Below are 20,408 nucleotides of genomic sequence, written 5' to 3'. Positions count from 1 at the left end.
AACTAATTAAATTTGTACCTTTTAAATACGTACATTTTATTATGTCAATTATACTTCAATAATGCTATTTTAAGAAATAAATGTCAATAAAAATATTCATATTAAATGCTAACATAAAATAAGACACAATTACATCAAAGGCAAAAATTTTAAAACTGCAATTCATTATTGATAATTTTTATCACCAACTTCTTGAGATAGTAGGGAAAGGTTGTTGAAGAACAGTTTAACGAGAGGTACTTGGCATTCAGAAATTGAGCTGTCCAGTAATAGTAGCCATTAGCCAATTAAAAAAAATTCCCTCAAGATTCACACATCTGGACTGTAAAAATAAAATAAATAAAATACAATTTCTTTAGAGATGGGAATCTTGCTCTGATGCCCAGGCTGGAGTACAGTGGCACGATCATGGCTCACTGTGGCCTCAAGCAATCCTCCAACCTCAGCCTCCCAAATAGCTGGGACTACAGGCACATGCCACTGTGCCTGGATAATTTTTTATTTTTTTGGTGGAGATAGCATCTTGGTTTGTTGCCTAGCCTGGTCTCAAACTCCTGGGCTCTAGCAATCCTCCCACCTCAGCCTCCCAAAGTGCTGGGATTCAGGCATGTATGTGTCACCATGCCTGGCCCCAAGTATGGTTATTGAGTACTTCACTGAAATGTTGCTGGTGTGAACTGAGATATGTTAAATGTAAAACACACAGCAGATTTTGAAGATGTAATAGAAAAGAATATATAGTATCTTTATAATTTTTATATTGATTATATGCTGAAAGATGTTTAGGCCAGGATGGTAGCTCACACTTATAATCCTAGCACTTTGGGAGGCTGAGGCGGGAGGATCACTTGAAGCCAGGAGTTTGAGACCAGTGTGGGTAATACAGTGAAACCCCCTCTGTCTCTACAAAAAAAATTTAAACATTAGCAGGGTGTGGTGGCACGTGCTTGTAGTCCCAGCTTTGGAAAGCTAAGGCCAGAGGATTGCTTAAGCCCAGGAGTTTGAAGCTGCAGTGAGCCATGGTTGCGCACCCGTCACTGCACTCCAGCCTGGGTGACAGGGCAAGACTCTGTCTCAGAAAAAAAAAAGAAACAATGTTTGGATACACTGGGTTATATGAAACATATTACCAAATTAATTCCACCTGTTTTTTTTAAATGTGGCTACTAGAAAATTTAAACTAGGTTAGGCGCAGTGGCTCATGTCTGTAATCCCAGCACTTTGGGAGGCTGAGGCGGGTGGATCATTTGAGGTCAGGAGTTTGAGATCAGCCTGGCCAACATGGTGAAACCTCATCTCTATAAAAATACAAAAATTAGCCAGGGGTGGTGGTGCATGCCTGTAATCTTAGCTGCTCGGGAGGCGAAGGCAGGAGAATCGCTTAAACCTGGGAGGTGGAGGTTGCAGTGAGCCGGTATTGCTCACTACACTTTTATTTCTATCACTTTCTCCTTGGATTTCAATTAGATTTCAAAATTCCCATTAATTCATAGACTCAGGAACCCCAGAGTAATAAATCCCATGTTATTCAACTACACCTTCTAAGATTAGATCTCTGATTTTGGAAACATGATTCTATCAACTAGTTCCCTTGGTTTTCTCATCTATAAAACAGGAACGACAACATACTCTGCAGCTATTGAGAGAACTCAGGAAGATGTACTACAGGACAGCTTTGTGGCACTGTTAGGGACTTGCTACATCAGGCACGCAGCAGTGTCACTACTTCCACACTGTTTTCTCTCCAATGCAACATTCACATTCAGGCCTAATAAAATGACAATTAGGTCATAAACTTTCAGGGTCACTTCAGACCAACAATCTCAGAAGTCACTTTCCAAAGTCAGTCTATGACAATGATTTAAAATTATATGACACTTCAAACTGTACTGTTAGTCTACCACATTTTTTGTTATTTGTTACTTAAAATAATCCAGCCAAGTATACAAAATTGTCATTTTCAGATGAAGAAAAAGGCTTAGAAGTTAAGTGAGTAGGAGATCCAGATTCATACAAATATTAATATTGCCAGAAACTTCATTTTAATCATTAGATTTTAAAAATAAGCCAAAAATCCCATAAGAACTCAACCACTGGGGAGGGGGAACAAAGAAATCTGACAGAACTAGAGAAAACTGGGAATTTTAAGTTCTCAAAAAAAAGTTATCTCAATCATTAGAACACAAAGTATAAAGCCCATTTGTTTAAAATAAGAACACATTTATACTTTAAAATTAAATCTGTAGTCTCCACAAAATATCTTTCAAAAACTCAAATCCAAAAAGGTTCTGAAGATTTTTAGTGCCATTGGTTTGTGTTATAGCTAATGCCAGTATTGTGCCTATTAATAAGAGACTAAACAAAAAGCAAAAATAAAACAGATCATTTAATTAACAGATCATTTAATTATAATTTATCTAATGAAGACCAGCAATTATAAAACTTCAAACGCACCTAACTTCAATTGTTACACAAAATCATAATCATTTGTTCCTTTCTAAGAAGGAACACTATGTTCAGAGCTTATGTTATGAATAATGAACAATGACAGGAGCTAAAATTCATATAGCCACTATATTTTCATTTCGTGGCAAATAGCTATCAACAACTTACCAAATGATTTAATTAAGTGGTTAAAAGGATCTAGCTTCAAGTTTATGCTCTGAGTAAAATGTTTTTCAAAGAGTGGGCAGTAAACAGTTTTTTCCCCCTGTGGAAAAGCAGTTTTTCATTTTTCCAAAAATAGTACCAAGGTAAAGCAAAGCTCTAGATGATGCAGGCATGTTGTGTAGGCGTTAGCAGTACTGCCCTCACTATGTGCTCACTGGACAGTAGTGCAACCCCAAGAAAAAGATGGTTAACAGTTTTTGTTGTTGTTGTTAATGAAATAAAACAAAAAACGGCTCATCGCTAGTAAGGAAACTATTTTGTGAAACTTTCTTCTTTTTATGTGTGCATATACTAAGTCACAATGTAAATGTATTTCTTAAAATGAGTCTCAGAAAGGTTTGAAAGCCACTGCAAAGTAGTCTGTCTATAGCAAACTACTATACATTCAGTAACTGGAGGGGTGTTGCAGGAATCAGACTGTACCAAGGTAAAAATTCTTTTTGACTGTGAGAGAGTAAGAAGCATATTTAAGGCACGGGCCTAAAGCTGACTGGATTATCCAATTCTACCACTTAGTTTACTAAATTAGACAACAAACTTACCCAAGGTCATTCTTCTATAGTTTGCATTAGAACTAAGTCTCCCACTCTAATGCTCAAAATAAGCTCCACAAAGACACTTTAGCATGTAAGTATTAATTCCGAATTTCCTATTTGGTTTTCAATAACCAAAAGAAACTGCAGCTTAACACATGCAACTGTTTCCTCAAATACTATTCTACCAGATTAATGACCATGCCAGCTCTCCCATTAAAAGCTTTTTCTAGCTAGTTACTTGGTACTTAGGATTTTATAGCACTTTTCTTTTCCCATTATGCTCAGTAGTGCATGCAACACACTATACTTAGGAATGCAACACACTTCCTTTGGGAATGCATAACTGTGGCCATAACTACGACTGAAATTTTCGTGAATTTCTATCATCTGTCTAAACTTAGAAGCAAAGTACTACAAAATCAAGTTAAATCAGACCATATTTTTGTGATCAGTGTACCTCACTATTAAAACATTATATGTATTTTAACAGTTACCATTCAAAACTTGAAGTATATCCAAAATACTCCATTCCCATCTCCTGATAAATAAATCTTCACTGACAACTGAAGTCAGTAAGAAGAGAAACATGTTAAGGACAGAAGTTAAAATGGAATTAGACAAAGATGGGGCAGATTATCACAGCTTCATACTACAAGCACAGGTTTGTTTCCACATCCTCTTTCCTAAAGATCCATAATAAACTCATAACATTACTTGCAAAGAACCCCAGAGAAGGTGCCTCAAATTATTTCCATAAAGAAAACAACATTATTACCCATTAAGCAACTCTGTTAATGATTATCCACCAAATTCCAAATATTAAAAAATTGCTTAACATTGGGAATGGCAGAGGTACTGAGCCTTACGATGTCTAATCAAGTCAGTGAAGTACACAAAAAATGCAGGCAAGAGAAAAAGGAAGCTGAGTCAGGTACAGAGTTCTTTGCATCCACAGATAAAATGCTTTATTCTTTATTTCTCAAACTTGCAGTATAAAGACCAAAAAAATCCACTATTTTAATTTCACAGTCCAGTCAATTCACATGGCTGTATGTGGATTTTTCTTTCAGAAAATTAAGGGAAAGGAGCCAGGCACAGGGCTTATACCTGTAATCCCAGCACTTTGGGAGGCTGAGGCAGGTGGATCACTTGAGGTCAGGAGTTTGAGACCAGCCTGGCCAATATGGTGAAACCCCATATTTACTAAAAATACAAAGATTAGCCAGGTGTGCCACGCACCTGTAATCCTAGCTACTCAGGAGGCTGAGACAGGAGAATTGCTTGAACTCAGGAGGCGGAGGTTGCAGTGAGCCCAGATCGCGCCACTGCACTCCAGCCTGGGTGACAAAGTGAAACTGTGTCTCAAAAAAAGAAAAGAAAAGAAAAGAAAATTAAGGGAAAGGGAATTCATAATGTATCTGTGCATTTTAATATTATAGTCACAGCAACATAACCTAAATTACTTTCCCATCAGGGAATTAGAAATCTGAAAGCAAATACTACTCACATCTCAAATAAAATAACTGCCAAAAATTTACTCACTCATTTTTCTAAAATGTTATGAAAACGTGTACATTATTCAACTCTCTTGGAGAAAAGTAGACAACATGATTTATAAAAAACACACAATTAGTGGCAATTTTAACAGAAGAGAATGCTCTCCCACTGAACTTCGTAAAAACAAAAGAAAATCCAGACTTCATCTGTTTTATTTTTACATTTTAGAGCAGTAAAATTCTTAATTTCTTATTTCCCAAACAATACTCCCCATTATTGTTTGCTTCCCCTGTAATGTTTATTCCTCCCTGAGTTCTGAGATTCCTAGGTATGGAATTTGAATTTCCTGGTAGTACCAGCTTTTGCTCTTATTTTTAGAACCTTACTGTGACCCTGTGATGGTGTTCACAAGAAAGAACATGAGACAGAAGTCATACCTGTATTAATAACTATTACCAGTATTACTAAGAATTTAAAATTTTTGTTCTAGTTTACATGTCCTGTCCTTACAATTTTATATTTTAATAAGTCACTCATAATCTCAAACTCTAATAACAATGACTGTTAGCATGATAGATATTTCGTTCCAATTTCTACGAATTACTTTAAAAAAAAAAAAAAGACCATTGGCAGGGCGCGGTGGCTCACACCTGTAATACCAGCACTTTGGGAGGCTGAGGCGGGTGGATTGAGGTCAGGAGTTCGAGGTCAGCCTGGCCAACATAGTGAAACTCCATCTCTACTGAAAATATAAAAATTAGCCAGGCGAGGTGGCACGCCTGTAATCCCAGCCACTCGGGAGGCTGAGGCAGGAGAACTGCTTGAACCCGGGAGGTGGAAGTTGCAGTGAGCCAAGATCGCGCCACTGCACTCTAGCCTGGGTGACAGGGCAAGACTCCATCTCAGAAAAAAAGAAAGAAAAAGAAAAAGAAAAAACAATTAATAAAAAAATTAAAAAGATGATTTTACATAAATTTCAAGATTTTCAATGCCTTTTAAAACTAAAACATCAAACCATAATCACAGGTATTAAAATTCTAAATATTCAATAGTATAAGGGAATAGCCTTCTTCTGGTTTCCCACAGGTCAAGTAAACAGTTTAAGCAAAATTTAACCCTAATTATAAGCAAAGTGGTGAAAATTGCTCAGGTTGGTAAATGAGTCCTTTTAGGTGAAAATATCATCATTTAAATCATTTAAGTAACCAGGACTCAGCTACTACTTATAGATTTGATAGCTCGAGCACTAAATACAAAGTGAGGTTTAAAGTCCTTCTAAACAAGGCATCCATTGCCAAAGTTTTGGATTATGTTTTAGAGTCACATTTACCACATGAAGCTTGTGTTTAATATAACAAATCTACCATATCTGAACAGCAAACAAAGACAGATGATAAATACTGTAAACTGTTGGAAGTCAAACACTGTAAAGTTTCCTGAGTCTGTGGTAAGTTATTTTTCTTAAATAGCTACCATGTATGATGTGTTTCACTGAGCAACTACAGTGAACTTTAATAGGTACTATTTACCACTTGTCATTTCATGAAAACTACCAGGAGCTTTGCTTTCACTGTTTCTCTTCAAATGCTTCCCAGTTCATAATATACTAATACTTAAGAAATTACATAGCTGAATTATAGTTCCATGGTAGATCATATCTACATATCTAGCTCTGTCTCAAAATTCTAGCAGACTACGTTTGGTCCAAAGTAACCCAAGTGCCTAACTCTATGACAAAATCATATCTTTCACATAAAAACAAATCTAATTCTTCAGCTACTTAAAAACTCCAGGATGGGTGCGGTGGCTCACACCTGTAATCCCAGCACTTTGGGAGGCTGAGGCAGGCAGATCATGACGTCAGGAGAACGAGACCATCTTGGTCAACATGGTGAAACCCCACCTCTACTAAAAATACAAAAATTAGCTGGGCGTGGTGGCGGCGCCTGTAGTCCCAGCTACTCGAGAGGCCGAGGCAGCAGAATTGCTTGAACCCAGGAGGCAGAGGTTGCAGTGAGCCGAGATCGCACCCCTGCACTCCACCCTGGCAACGGAGCGAGACTCCGTCTCAAAAAAAACAAAAAGCAAACAAACAAAAAACCCTCCAAATGATAAGCACAGATGCTGACTAATTTTATCCAATAAGAAAAGTAACTAAAAAGTTAACACTGCACATCATGGAGTTTAAATATACACATAATTCTCAATAAATCACAGAATAGTAACAATAAAGGGACCAAGAGCTCATTTAGTACAGTCTATTTATCTTCAACACTTCTGAATGAATACTTACTCTGTGTGAAAAAGTCTTCGTAAACACTCTAGTCGGTTATTATGAGTCAAACATAGCATTATGGGTCATTTCTTTATAGTTCACATTCTAATTTATAATAAATCCTAATTTTCTTTTACTGTCTCTTAGAAGTTCTTGAACAACCATACAATGCAACTTCTCTCCCAAAGCACCAGCCCAGGTACAAATACCATATAGAGCGAGAACACACTGAGATCTGGGCCAGGCATAGTGGCTCACACCTGTAATCCCAGCACTTTGGGAGACCGAGGTGGGCAGATCACGAGGTAAAGAGAGAGCAAGACCATCCTGGCCAACATGGTGAAACTCCGTCTCTCCTAAAAATACAAAAAATTAGCCGGGTGTGGTGGCAGGCGCCTGTAGTCCCAGCTACTCGGGAGGCTGAGGCAGGAGAATCGCTTGAATCTGGGAGGTGGAGGTTGCAGTGAGCCAAGATCACACCACTGCACTCCAGCCTGGCGATAAAGTGAGACTCTGTCTCAAGAAACACACACACACACACACACACACACATATTGAGATCTGACTTTAACTTCACATTTTTAAAATGTAACAACAAACAGAAGCTTAAAAACTGAAAAAGGCCACAGTGTCTCACACCTATAATCCCAGCACGTTGGGAGGCTGAGGCAAAGGATCACTTGTGGCCAAGAGTTCGAGACCAGCCTGGGCAAAATAGCTTGACCCCATCTCTACAAAAAATTGGAAAAATTAGCCAGGCATGGTGGTACATGCCTGTAGTCCCAGCTACTCGGGAGGCTAAAGGGGAAGGACTGCTTGAGCCCAGGAGTTCAAAGCTGCAGTAGGCCATGATCCTGCCACTCAACTCCAGTCTGGGCCACAGAATGAGATCCTGTCTTTATTGTCTTTGGGGTCACAGACAACCTGACCTATTAGTCTTAATGTGTACTACAAGGTAATTATGACGTTTGAAGAGAAGCATGCTCAGCTTTTAAAACAAAAATGAAAAACAAACAAACAAGAATGATCTAGGCTCCACTCCCACTTCTATGTTTGTTGAATGTAAGTTTGGCAAATTATTTCATTTCAGTCTCTTTACCCTGTAAAATGGGACTAATACCTTATTCAGGTGACACAAGAATATATGAGAATATATATAAAACACAGTGGTTCATAAATATTATCAAATCGCCACCCTTTTCTCACCATTTTGAGAACACAAGTCCTTCAAACATACACAGTTCAAACTTTTTTTTTGAGACAACATGTTGCTCTATTGCCCAGGCTAGAGTACAGTGGCACGACCATAGCTCACTGCAGCCTTGAACTACAGCTAGGACTCCAGGCATGTACCACCTCACTCAGCTAATATGTTAATTTTTTTTGCAGAGATGAGGTCTTGCTATGTTGCACAGGCTGGTCTCAAATTTTCGGCCTCAAGTGATCCTCTGGCCTTGGACTCCCAAAGTGCTGGGATTACATGCCAAACTTTTGATCAAACTTTACATTAGGCCCTAAAAAAAGTTGCCATTGAAAACACAACTTGCCATAACAAGACAAATTTAAAGACAACTGATCTAAGAACTCATTTGTGTTACAAGAAAGACTATTACTTGATATGCCATTTATCTTATTGTATTCAGTAATGTCTTCATTTACTCTCTACTAGTAAATACAGAAATAAGGGAATAACCATTATTGTAACTGCAAAAGTCAAATTTTAAACATTGATAAGGAGCTAGCATAAACATTTTAAAAATCTATTTTTTGTATATTAAGTTCAATTTTAGATTTTAATACTATAACATAAAAATATCCATGAAGATAAATCAATTTTAAACACCAATAGCAAGAAGATAAAATATAAGAAATTCACCTATCAAGTTCAGAGATAAGATTCACTATACTTAAATGAAAAAAAGAAAAACAGAATTAAGATGATTAACCAATTTGAGGGTATAAACAGTGCTATACTATTGACATTAAATTCTCGCCATTGAAAAATATTTGCAGAAAATATAAAAGGATTCATTCTGATATAAGGAACTTATGAAAACTGGTTAGGGGAGAAAAGCACCTGAAGGCAAAAATATACCAAAAGACAAAAGAGGAAATACAATTAGTTATTATTATCAAAGCATATGGGGGAAAGTTCTGCAGACATAAACTATAGTTTATGAAATATTTAATAGTATTGATAAATAGGGTTAGTAAAATAACTCTCACTTGGGTCACTGAAAATCTATATAACTCTTTTGGAAAACAATCTTACAATGAATTGAAAGTATTTAAATGTTCATGCCCTTAGAACCAGTAATTCCATTTCTGAAATTTAATCCTAAGAAAATAGCTCTAAACAGTGAAATCTGAGGTATTGGTGTTTTGCTCACAAGGCTAAGTAGGTAAATTCCCTTCCTCTATTCCAAGCCCTTGTGGGCCTCTAGCCTCAAGACTGTTGTTTTAGAACCAACAATTAGAAGACAGTCTCCTCAGCTGGCGTCTGTCTGAGAAAGTCCAGGCCCAAACAAAGGAGTTTGGTTGGATTATATTCAAGAGGGAGGGGATGAGAATGGAGTTTGAGAGGTAGATGCTGAAGGAAAGGAAGGGATTAGAGGATTCATCCAGACAAGATCAATACACTCATCCTCCTTGTGAGCTGCAGGGAGAAGGGAGGACAATGGAGATACAATAATGGTTAAAAACTTTCCTTTGGAACATTATGCAAAGATCCTATTACCCAATATTCTCTGTAACAAGGCCTTAAAGAAACCTTCCAGACTTACATAAACGGGCATGTCAATGACAAGCGGTGTAGGTGAAAGACCGGAGGAAAGCCCTTTCCTGATAGAATGTATGAGGCTCACCAAGGATATGGGGGAGGAGGATTTGTACAGGGAAATAATGGCTAATTCAATTAGGTAAGGATACAACACAGATTAAATTTGGTTTTCATAAAATATTATTTCATGGTTACAACCCTGTGGAGTAAGACCCTCGCCCACTATATTTACAATAGAAAAAATAACAATACCTAACACTGCAGGGAAACGAAGGAAATTATGGTATATGCACATAAGGAACTGTCAAGCAGCTATTAAAAATATTTATACTAATTCTTATGTTACACTGAATTATAAAATTTTCAGGATATAAAATTGCAAACACACATCTATGATCCCACTAAAACGTAAGTTTCACGAAGGCAGAATTTTTTCTCTATTTGCTACCTAAGACAGCCTTAAGCACATAGGAGTACAATAAACATTTGGTGAATAAATTTTAAAATCCATCATGAAAGGGAACAGGCAAACATTCTAAATCATATATCGACGTTGTCTTTTTTGATGAAACTTCAGTGGGGTTATTTTGGTTTTTATTTTTCCTTGTTTCCTAAGATATCTCTGAGTATACATTACTTCTATGATGGGAAAAACTGACTGGGAAGTAGTTCCTTTTAAATGCATTAAGAATTTCCTATATTTTCAAAATATCTTTGGTATGCTCTAGAGTAGATTTAACAGTTTAAATAAAGGAAGCCGACTTAGGATATCTTGAGAGGGTAGGAAGTAGAAAAGGCACACTAAGGCTTTTCCTCCTATAGCTTAGTCAATATACGAAACTAAACTTCCTCAAAGAACTTTTTTTTTTTTTGAGACGGAGTTTTGCTCTTGTTGCCCAGGCTGGAATATGTAATGGCGCGATCTCGGCTCATCGCAACCTCCGCCTCCTGGGTTCAAGCAATTCTCCTGCCTCAGCCTCCCGAGTGGCTGGGATTACAGGCATGTGCCACCATGCCCAGCTAATTTTGTATTTTTAGCAGAGACGGGGTTTCTCCATCTTGGTTAGGCTGGTCTTGAACTCCTGACCTCAGGTGATCCGCCCGCCTTGGCCTCCCAAAGTGCTGGATTACAGGTGTGAGCCACTGCGCCAGGCTCCTCAAAGAACGTTCAATGTAATGTTATTCAAGCCCCTAACACTTGGCTTTTACAAATTTCTGAACCACACAGTACCACTGTTCTAAAAACAAACTACTGGATTATAATGTTCTGATAATACCCCAAATTATATGCGAAGCAGTAAATGCACTTTCTTGCAAATCTCTGAACAAAGGCTGGAAGTGAGAAGACTAATTTAGCTTTGTAATATATCAACCATGACTTCTATAACTTCTGTTCAGAGTGATCAAATGTATTAATGATCAATTTACTAGATTTAGTTCTAACTAAATGTTTGCATCTGTGGGACAAACATTCTAATTTTCTCTTACTGAGAATTAAAAAAATAATATATACTCAATAATTCAAGTGTTTTTTATACATAACTTCAAAATTTTAACGTGGGAAATGGTTTTCCTCTACGGCAAATCTGGCAAATTATGCCACCACACAGCAACATAACTATGTGCGTGCATACATATTTATACACATAATTACGTTGCTGTATGGTGGCATACATATATACATACACATACACACACCCCTATACATACATACACACACACATACATACACACACACACACCCATTATGATTACTGTGTAAAAATATTTTGCTGTTTTTTAATCTAAAAACCTCAAATTCTTAAATGGGAAAATGCTTTTGCTATGTGGTAAAACAGGCAAACTGTACAACCATACAATATAATGATAACTATAAAAACAGAGTTCAAACATACAGAAACCAGTATGTCATACATAGTAACAATGCTTATCTCTGGATAAAGGTACTGCCTGCAGGTGGTTTTTTATTTCTTTTTTCCTCCTCTAATTTCCTAACTTTTATAATGAGAGTGTTTTACTAATTTTTTAAAGCATCTTTTTTGTGTATGATTTAAGGATGGTTACAATAACAAAGGTGGAAATAAAAGAAATTTATAACTCAGATAATTTAGTCAAAATCAAATTAATTTGTAGCCATAAACAATGACTATCAAAGGCCCTTATGCAAAAAGAAAGTAAGCTTCTGTAGTCATTAAATTAAGAGGGTTTCTCAAGCCTGTAATCCCAATACTTAGGAGGCTGAGACAGGAGGATTATTTGAACCTAGGAGTTCAAGACCAGCCTGGGTGACAGTGTGTAACCCAGTCTAAAAATAAAAAATAATTTTAAAAAATTACCATCAACAGTTTGAAGAGAATGGTCTTGCCACCTCAAATATATTACAACTTGATTAAAATAAATCAGTTAAGGCTGGGTGCACTGGCTCACGCCTGTAATCCCAACACTTTGGGAGGCCGAGGCGGGCAGATCACCTGAGGTCAGGAGTTCGAGATCAACCGGGCCAATACGGTGAAACCCCGTCTCTACTAAAAATACAAAAATTAGCTGGGCGTGGTGGCGCACCCCTGTAATCCCAGCTACTCAGGAGGCTGAGTCAGGAGAATCACTTGAACCCAGGAGGCAGAACAAGACCCTATCTCAAAAACAAAAGAATTTAACTCTTCTAGAAAAACTCAATGCTAATAAATAGCTGAACTACAAACAGTTTATCTTTCATAAGCAAGAGCCAGACACCAAAAACCAATTGAAACCATTTCTCAGTATCATTAAGATATGAATATGGACACTAAATTAATTAACAAGCTTAAGGAGCCACAATGGCCAGAAATTACTAAAGAATATAAAGCGCCAGGCACAGTGGCTCACGCCTGTCATCCCAGCACCTTGGGAGGCCGAGGTGGGCGGATCACAAGGTCAGGACAGGAGACCAAGACCATCCTGGCTAACACGGTGAAACCCCATCTCTACTAAAAATACAAAAAATTAGCCGGGCGTGGTGGCACGCACCTGTAGTCCCAGCTACTCAGGAGGTGGAGGCAGGAGAGTCGCTTGAACCCAGCAGGCGGAGGTTGCAGTGAGCCGAGATCACACCACTGCACTCCAGCCTGGGCGACAGAGCGAGACTCCGTCTCCAAAAAAAAAAAGAAAAGAATATAAAGTAGTAAGTTTACGCATTTAATGTATTCCAAACACACACTAGCAGTTTATCTGAAATAAACCAAAATATTTACCAAATATTTCAAGATATTTACAGTAAACACTTCTAGTATTCTCTTAACAACGACTAAAGTACTCAAAGAAACAAAGCCATAAAGAAATGCCATTTCTGATTACTGGACATACTGGCAAATAACAAAAGATAATATTTTAAAGGATGAGGATTCTAATTTTCTTAACAATCTGGTATTAAAAGCATCACAAACCACTGAGTTTAAAACTCCAAATTTCTGTATTCAGCAACAGCAAAGAATTATGGCTTGTAAAGGATGCTAATGCAAGAAACCACAAAAAGGAAGGTGTTAAGATATTTTTTAAAAGGAAGTAGTAAACTTACTGTAGCATCAACTTTCACAGCATTTTAATAGAATAGTCTAAATTAGCGATGGTCAACAGAAACATAATGTGAGCTAAATGCAATTTAATGTTCTAGTAGTTACATTAAAAATGTAAAAAGAAACAGATTAATATATTTAACAAATATACCTAAACATCATCATTTCAATATGTAATCCAATTTTTTGGAAACAAATGTTTTTCTTTTTTATACTAAATTTTCAAAATCCAACACACACATGCTTACTTATAAATATTTCCTAACTGCTACAGTCTAAATGCTTCCTCCCCACCAAATTCATGCATCAGAAACTTAATCCCAGGCCAGGCGCAGTGGCTCACGCCTATAATCCCAGCACACTGGGAGGCCGAGGCAGGTAGATCACCTGAGGTCAGGAGTTTGAGACCAGCCTGACCAACATGGAGAAACTCCATCTCCACTAAAAATACAAAATTAGCCAGGTGTGGTGGCGCATGCCTGTAATGCCAGCTACTCGGGGAGGCTGAAGCAGAAGAATCGCTTGAACCCGGGAGGCGGAGGTTGCGGTGAGCTGAGATCACACCATTGCACTCCAGCCTGGGCACCAAGAGTGACACTCCATCTCAAAAAAAAGAAAAAAGAAATTTAATCCCCAATGCAACAGTGTTTTCGGAAGTGGGGCTCTGCCTCCATGAATGAATTAATGCAGCTGTAAAAAGGGCTTTTGAGTGTGGGTTCACACACTCTTGCCCTCAGGCCCTCTGCCATGTGAGCATGTGGCAAGAAAGCCCTCAACTTCCCAAGTAACTCATGATGCCAGTGTCTTGCTTGGACTTCTAGGCCTATAGAACTGCGAGGAAACATACTTCTGTTCTTTATATATGATGTTAATAGTAGCGCAAATGAACTAAGACACTAATTCTTCACCGAAAACAGGCCCAGTAGCCGAGCACACCTGGCACCCGTATTTTTCTGAATACCTTTCTACAACAAAAAGAACCAGGGCTCTAGGAGCTGGCACAGGACTGGGGTGGGGAAATAATAAAATGAACTGAGAACATCTTGTACAGAAAGTAAGGATGTCATAAAAAAATGGTAGGGACATGTTAACAACCAGGACGCAGAAGGGGCCAGGCATGGTGGCTCACACCTGTAATCCCAGCACTTTGGGAGGCTGAGACGGGATTACTTAAGGTCAGTCAGGAGTCTGAGACCAGCCTGGCTAACATGGCGAAATCTGTCTCTACCAAAAACACAAAAACTAGCCAGTCGTGGTGGCATGCGCCTGTAATCCCAGCAATTTGGGAGGCTGAGGCATGAGAACCACTTGAACCCAGGAGGCAGAGATTACAGTGAGCAAAGATGGTGCCTCCAGCCTGGGTGACAGAGTTAGACTCTGTCTCAAAAAAAAAAAAAAAAAAAAAAAGGAAACGGAAGGTAGCTTCTAGCCAAATCTGGGACAACTGTTATGTTTGAAAGTATTTCACAGTAAAGAGTTTTTTTAAAGTCTGTTCTTTAAATATCACTACATCCAGGCTGGGCACGGTGGCTCACGCCTATAATCCCAGCACTTTGGGAGGCTGAGGTGGGTGGATCACGAGGTCAGGAGTTTAAGACCAGCCTGGCTGACATGGTGAAACCCTGTCTCTACTAAAATACAAAAAAAAAATTAGCCGGATGTGGTGATGCGTGCCTGTAATCCCAGCTACTCGGGAGGCTGAGGCAGGAGAATTGCTTGAACCTGGGAAGCAGAGGTTGCAGTGAGCCGAGATTGCACCACTGCACTCCAGCCTGGTGACAGAGCAAGACTCCGTCTCAAAAAAAAAAAAAAAAAAAAAAAAAAAAAAAAAAAAAAAAATTACTACATCCATTACATGAAGAAAGGGAAAAATTGTATTGTGTAATATTTAGCTAAGTACTGGTTGTTGAAGAAGTTAACTTTACTCATTAAGAGAATAAGAATGGCAGATGTTTAAAACATTAATGAGGTATTCACACCAAATGCACACTCAGTAAATTTGTGAAAGCCTGTAATAGTGATATTTATGGGTAATATGGCAGTTTCATTTCTGCCCTTCTAAGAGGGACAGAATATGGTCAAGACTCTCATCACAGAAATCAAACTATGCTTTCGCCAGAGGATGATCACTAGCAAAATATCTCTATGCTCCCCACTCATGTCCATGAAAACAAAAAAAATCTGTGGAGACATAAAGAAACTGATACAAGCAGGCTGGGCATGGTACCTCACGCCTGTAATCCCAGCACTTTGGGAGGCCAAGGAGGGCAGATCACTTGAGGTCAGGAGTTCTAGACCAGCCTGGCCAACATGGTGAAACCCCATCTCTACTAAAAATACAAAAATTAGCTGGGCGTGGTTGCAGGCGCCTGTAATCCCAGCTACTCGGGAGGTTGAGGAACGATAATCGCCTGAACCCGGGAAACGGAGGTTGCAGTGAGCCAATGTATCTCTCCACTGCACTCCAGCCTGGGCGTGGACAGAGAGAGACTCTGCCTCAAAAACAAACAAACAAACAAAAACCTGATACAATGCAACACAAACAATTTGTCACCAAACTAAAACCTAAACTAGCCCCTCTATGTAGCAGGGTGCCTGGGTAGGCAGAACAAATATTTGAGTTGATAGTTTACCACGTATTAATGCTGGTGGCTTTTTTTGTCTAGGTAGAAAAGAGCATGTCTAGGTAGAAAGGAGCCACCTAGAGTGGTCCTTCTGTTACGTCATTGAAGCAAACAGACATGAATTGAAAGGGAGTAGCAGATTCTATGTGTGACTTGATAAAAAGCTGTCTCTATCAATAATATTAGGAAGGGAGTTAAGAGGTGTGTAGAAGTATGCAGAAAACGCCAAAAACTCTTCTGGTAAACAACTGCAACTCCAAGGCCTTCCATTTTAAGTTTACTATTATTAGAAATTCCCTGATAAACTTCCATGTACTTCAATGACATAAACTGGCAGAAAAGTTTCCCTCACCTGAATCTACACAGAGTAAGGCAACTCACCTTGAAGGACAGAGAATTAGTCTAAATTTGGGGATTACAGAGGGAAAGGAGATTTGCATGTGTAGGTAAGGCTGAAAACCCCTATCAACCCGGCCAGGCGTGGTGGTTCAAGCCTGTAATACCAGCACTGTGGGAGGCCAAGGCGGGTGGATCACGAGGTCAGGACTTTGAGACCAGCCTGACCAACATGGTGAAACCCCTTCTCTACTAAAAATACAAAAATTAGCCGGGCGTGGTGGTGCGCGCCTGTAGTCCCAGCTACTCCGGAGGCTGAGGTAGAAGAATCACTTGAACCCAGAAGGCAGAGGTTGCAGTGAGTCGAGATTGCGTTACTGCACTCCAGCCTGGGCGACAAAGCGAGACTGTCTCAAAAAAAAAAAAAGAATAATCAAAGCTAAAGCAGTAATTGGCTTGGAACAGACTTATGATACAAAAGCAGACAAAACATTACAGTTCAATGCTTCAACTTTTAAAGACCTTTTCCAGCTCATCTATTCATCTCATCCTTGACCGTGCTTTCTACTTACCCAACCTTCCCTGATCTTATTCGTTCAAAATTACCAGAAGAAATGGCCTACACTTATTTTGTTCATGGTTTTATTTTTTAATTTTTATTTACATACATATATTTTATTATGGATTCAGGGGGCACATGTACAAGTTTGCTACATGGATATACTGCATAATGGTGAGGTTAGGGTTTCTAGTTACTTAACCTTATCACCTTATCACCCAAATAGTGAACATTGTACCCAATATGTAATTTTTCAACCCTCACCCCAGCCTACACTTATTGTCTCTACTTTCTAAACTTCCTCTCGTCCACTCATTAAACCCACTGCAAATTTTCCCCTCTTCTGAAACTGTAAGGTCACCAAATATTCAGTAACTATGACATATAGTCAACCTTTATTAATTCTGCATGTATGTTTGTGATAACATCCTTTGTACATTTTCCAAAAAAATAACTATTTTTTCTTTATTAATAGAGTATACATATTTAAATGTGTAACTTCAGTTCTAAAAATAACACTCTATATACTTTAAAGGGATGAACTTTATGGTTAAAGTTGAACTTTTTGGATAAAGTTATTATTTTTATTTTTTAAATTTTTTGCAGGCCGGGCGCGGTGGCTCACGCTTGTAATCCCAGCACTTTGGGAGGCCGAGGCAGGTGGATCACCTGAGGTCAGGAGTTCAAGACCAGCCTGACCAACGTGGAGAAACCCCGTCTCTACTAAAAATATAAAGTTAGCCGGGGTGGTGGCACATGCCTGTAATCCCAGCTACTCGGGAGGCTGAGGCAGGAGAATCGCTTGAACCCGGGAGGCGGAGGTTGCAGTGAGCCGAGATCGCGCCATTGCACCCCAGCCTGGGCAAAAAGAGCGAAACTCTGTCTCAAAAAAAAAAAAAAAAAAAAATTTTTGGAGACTCACATCTTGCTACATTGTCCCCGCTAGTCTTAAACTCCTGGCCTCAAGCAATGCTCTCAGCTCGGCCTCCCAAAAGTGCTAAGATTAGAAGTATGAGCTGCCATGCCCAGTCTTGATATAGTTATATTTTTAAAAAGCACAACTTGACCCAAGATCTGATACAGCGCATTCCAAAAGAATTTTCTGCAATGATTAAAAAAAAATTTGTTTTTGAGACAGGGTCATAGCTCTGTCACCCAGGCTGAAGTGCAAGTGGCATGATCAAGCCTCACTGCAGCCCTGACCTCCCCAGCTCAAGCAAGCCACCCAGCTCAGTCTCTTAAAGTAGCTGGGACTACAGATGCACACCACCAGGCCCAGCTAATTTTTTAATTTTTTGTAGAGACAGGGTCTTGCTATGTTGCCCAGACTGGTCTTGTAACCCCTGGGCTCAAGCAATCCTCCTGCCTCAGCCTTCCAAAGTGTTGAGATTACAGGTATAAGCCACCATGCCCAGCCTGAAAATGTTATTTATCTGTGCAATCCAATATTGTAGCCACATGTTGTCACTGAGCACTCGAAATGTGGCTAGTACAAGAAAATTAAGTTTTAAAAATTTCATTTTAATTCATTTAAATTTGATAGCCACATAAAGGCTGGATACAGTGGCTCACACCTGTAATCCCAGCACTTTGGAAGACTGAGGTGGGTGGATCACCTGAGCTCAGGAGTTCCAGACCAGCCTGGCAAACATGGCAAAACCCCGTCTCTACTAAAAATACAAAATTAGCTGGGCATGGTGGCACGTGCCTGTAATCCCAGCTACTCAGGAGGCTGAGGCAGAATGCTTGAACCTACGAGGCAGAGGTTACAGTGAGCCGAGATCACACCACTACACTCCAGCCTGGGCGGCAAGAGGGAAATAGCCACATGAGGCTGGTGGATACTGTATTAGATAGTGAACAGTGCAGAAATCTAGGGCATTACGAGTGACTTACATGTATTTATGTGCTTCTCTCTTATTCAACCTCCCCCTTACTTAGGCAACCTTAAATTTAATTGTTAATGACTTTTTTTAAAATTTCTTTTTGTCAGGGCAGTTTCTCAGTGTGAATGTTAATGATTTCTTTTTTTCTTTTTTGAGACAGAGTTTCACTCTTGTTGCCCAGGCTGGAGTGCAATGCTGTGATCTCGGCTCACCACAACCTCCGCCTCTCGGGTTCAAGCGATTCTCTTGCCTCAGCCTGCCGAGTAGTTGGATTATAGGCATGTGCCACCGGCCCAGCTGATTTTTGTATTTTTAGTAGAGACGGGGTTTCTCCATGTTGGTCAGGCTGGTCTCCAACTCCTGACCTCAGGTGATCCGCCCACCTCAGCCTCCCAAAGTGCTGGGATTATAGGCATGAGCCACTGTGCCCGGTTAATGATTTAATAGCCAAGTGCAACAATTTCAACAGCCTAACTACTACACTTCTTTACTACCTGTTAAATTCATTCTCCACAATTACTACTGTGAAAACAGAACTTCTCTTATGTATTATTTTCCTGAAATTTTATTCCCTTGGTAATTGTTACTATTTTGCCTAAGGACCGTTATTCTTCCCTCTCCCCCTCTCTAATTTTTCTGTAACTTTATATCCTCTCCCTAGCTTATCTCATTTACTTCCATTATTCCAGCTACAACTAATACATATGTTTTTGGGAATCATTAGCTTTTATCTCCATCTCAGGCCTCATCTTCAAGTTTCAGTAATATATCCAACTGCCTATTGAACTTCCTCCTGGAGATTTCACAAGAATCTCAAACTCAACATGTCCAACTGAATACATCTCCATACCTCCTCCCATCTAAAAAACAAAAAACCTTAAAACTTAAAAAAAAACCTTTGATTTTTCTCCCTCAGTTGACAGCACTATCAACCCCTAACCTCTTACCCATGCTTCATTTTTCCTCCAAACACCAATTAATCACTAAACCCTAAATATTTTATCTCCTAAATATTTAAATGTTCTATTCCTTCTATTATCGCCCTAGTTTAGGTCCTAAAAATCTCACATTCATATCCTAACTAGAGTAGCCCTCCCTTACTTGATGCTTCACTTCCCACCATCCAAAAATATTAAATGGAAAATTCCAGAAATAAACAATTCATAACTTTTTTTTTTTTTTGAGATGGAGTTTCCCTTTTGTCGCCCAGGATGGAGTGCAATGGCGCAATCTTGGCTCACTGCAACCTCTACCTCCTGGGTTTAAGTGATTCTCCTGCCTCAACCTCCCAAGTAGCTGAGATTACAGGCACGTATCACCATGCCCAGCTAGTTTTTTTGTATTTTCAGTAGAGACAGGGTTTTACCATGTTGACTAGGATGGTCTCAAAGTTCTGACCTCAGGTTATCCACTAGCCTCGGCCTCCCAAAGTGCTGGGATTACAAGCGTGAACCACCATGCCTGGCCAACAATTCATAACTTTTAAATTGTGTGCCATTCTGAGTAGTGTGATGAAATCATGAATGGGACACGTATCATCCCTTTGTTCAGCATATTCACACTGTTAATGCCACCCACCCATCTCGTCCTTTAGTCACTCAGTCGAATGGGTTATGGGATGGAAAATGCACAGTATGCATAGGGTTCAGTAGTGTCTGTAGCTTCAGGTATCCACTGGGGGGGTCTTGCAAACCG

The 20,408-nt window shown here is 39.2% G+C and overlaps 1 protein-coding gene and 1 non-coding gene across 29 annotated transcripts in view; both read right to left on the bottom strand.

Moving 5' to 3' along the window:
- The window catches only part of WNK1 (WNK lysine deficient protein kinase 1), a 156,996-nt gene that overhangs the window by 126,426 nt on the left and 10,162 nt on the right, over positions 1 to 20,408 (bottom strand). The gene's annotated exons all lie outside the window — the stretch shown is intronic.
- LOC126931913 (U4atac minor spliceosomal RNA) lies at positions 2,733 to 2,858 on the bottom strand. The gene has a single exon (XR_007718021.1). It is a non-coding gene; the product is annotated as a U4atac minor spliceosomal RNA (small nuclear RNA).

Source organism: Macaca thibetana, chromosome 11 (genome assembly GCF_024542745.1).
Source record: "Macaca thibetana thibetana isolate TM-01 chromosome 11, ASM2454274v1, whole genome shotgun sequence".
NCBI classification, from domain to species: Eukaryota; Metazoa; Chordata; class Mammalia; order Primates; family Cercopithecidae; genus Macaca; species Macaca thibetana.
Note: the sequence above shows the minus strand (reverse complement) of the source record. Positions and strands in the feature narration are given on the sequence as shown.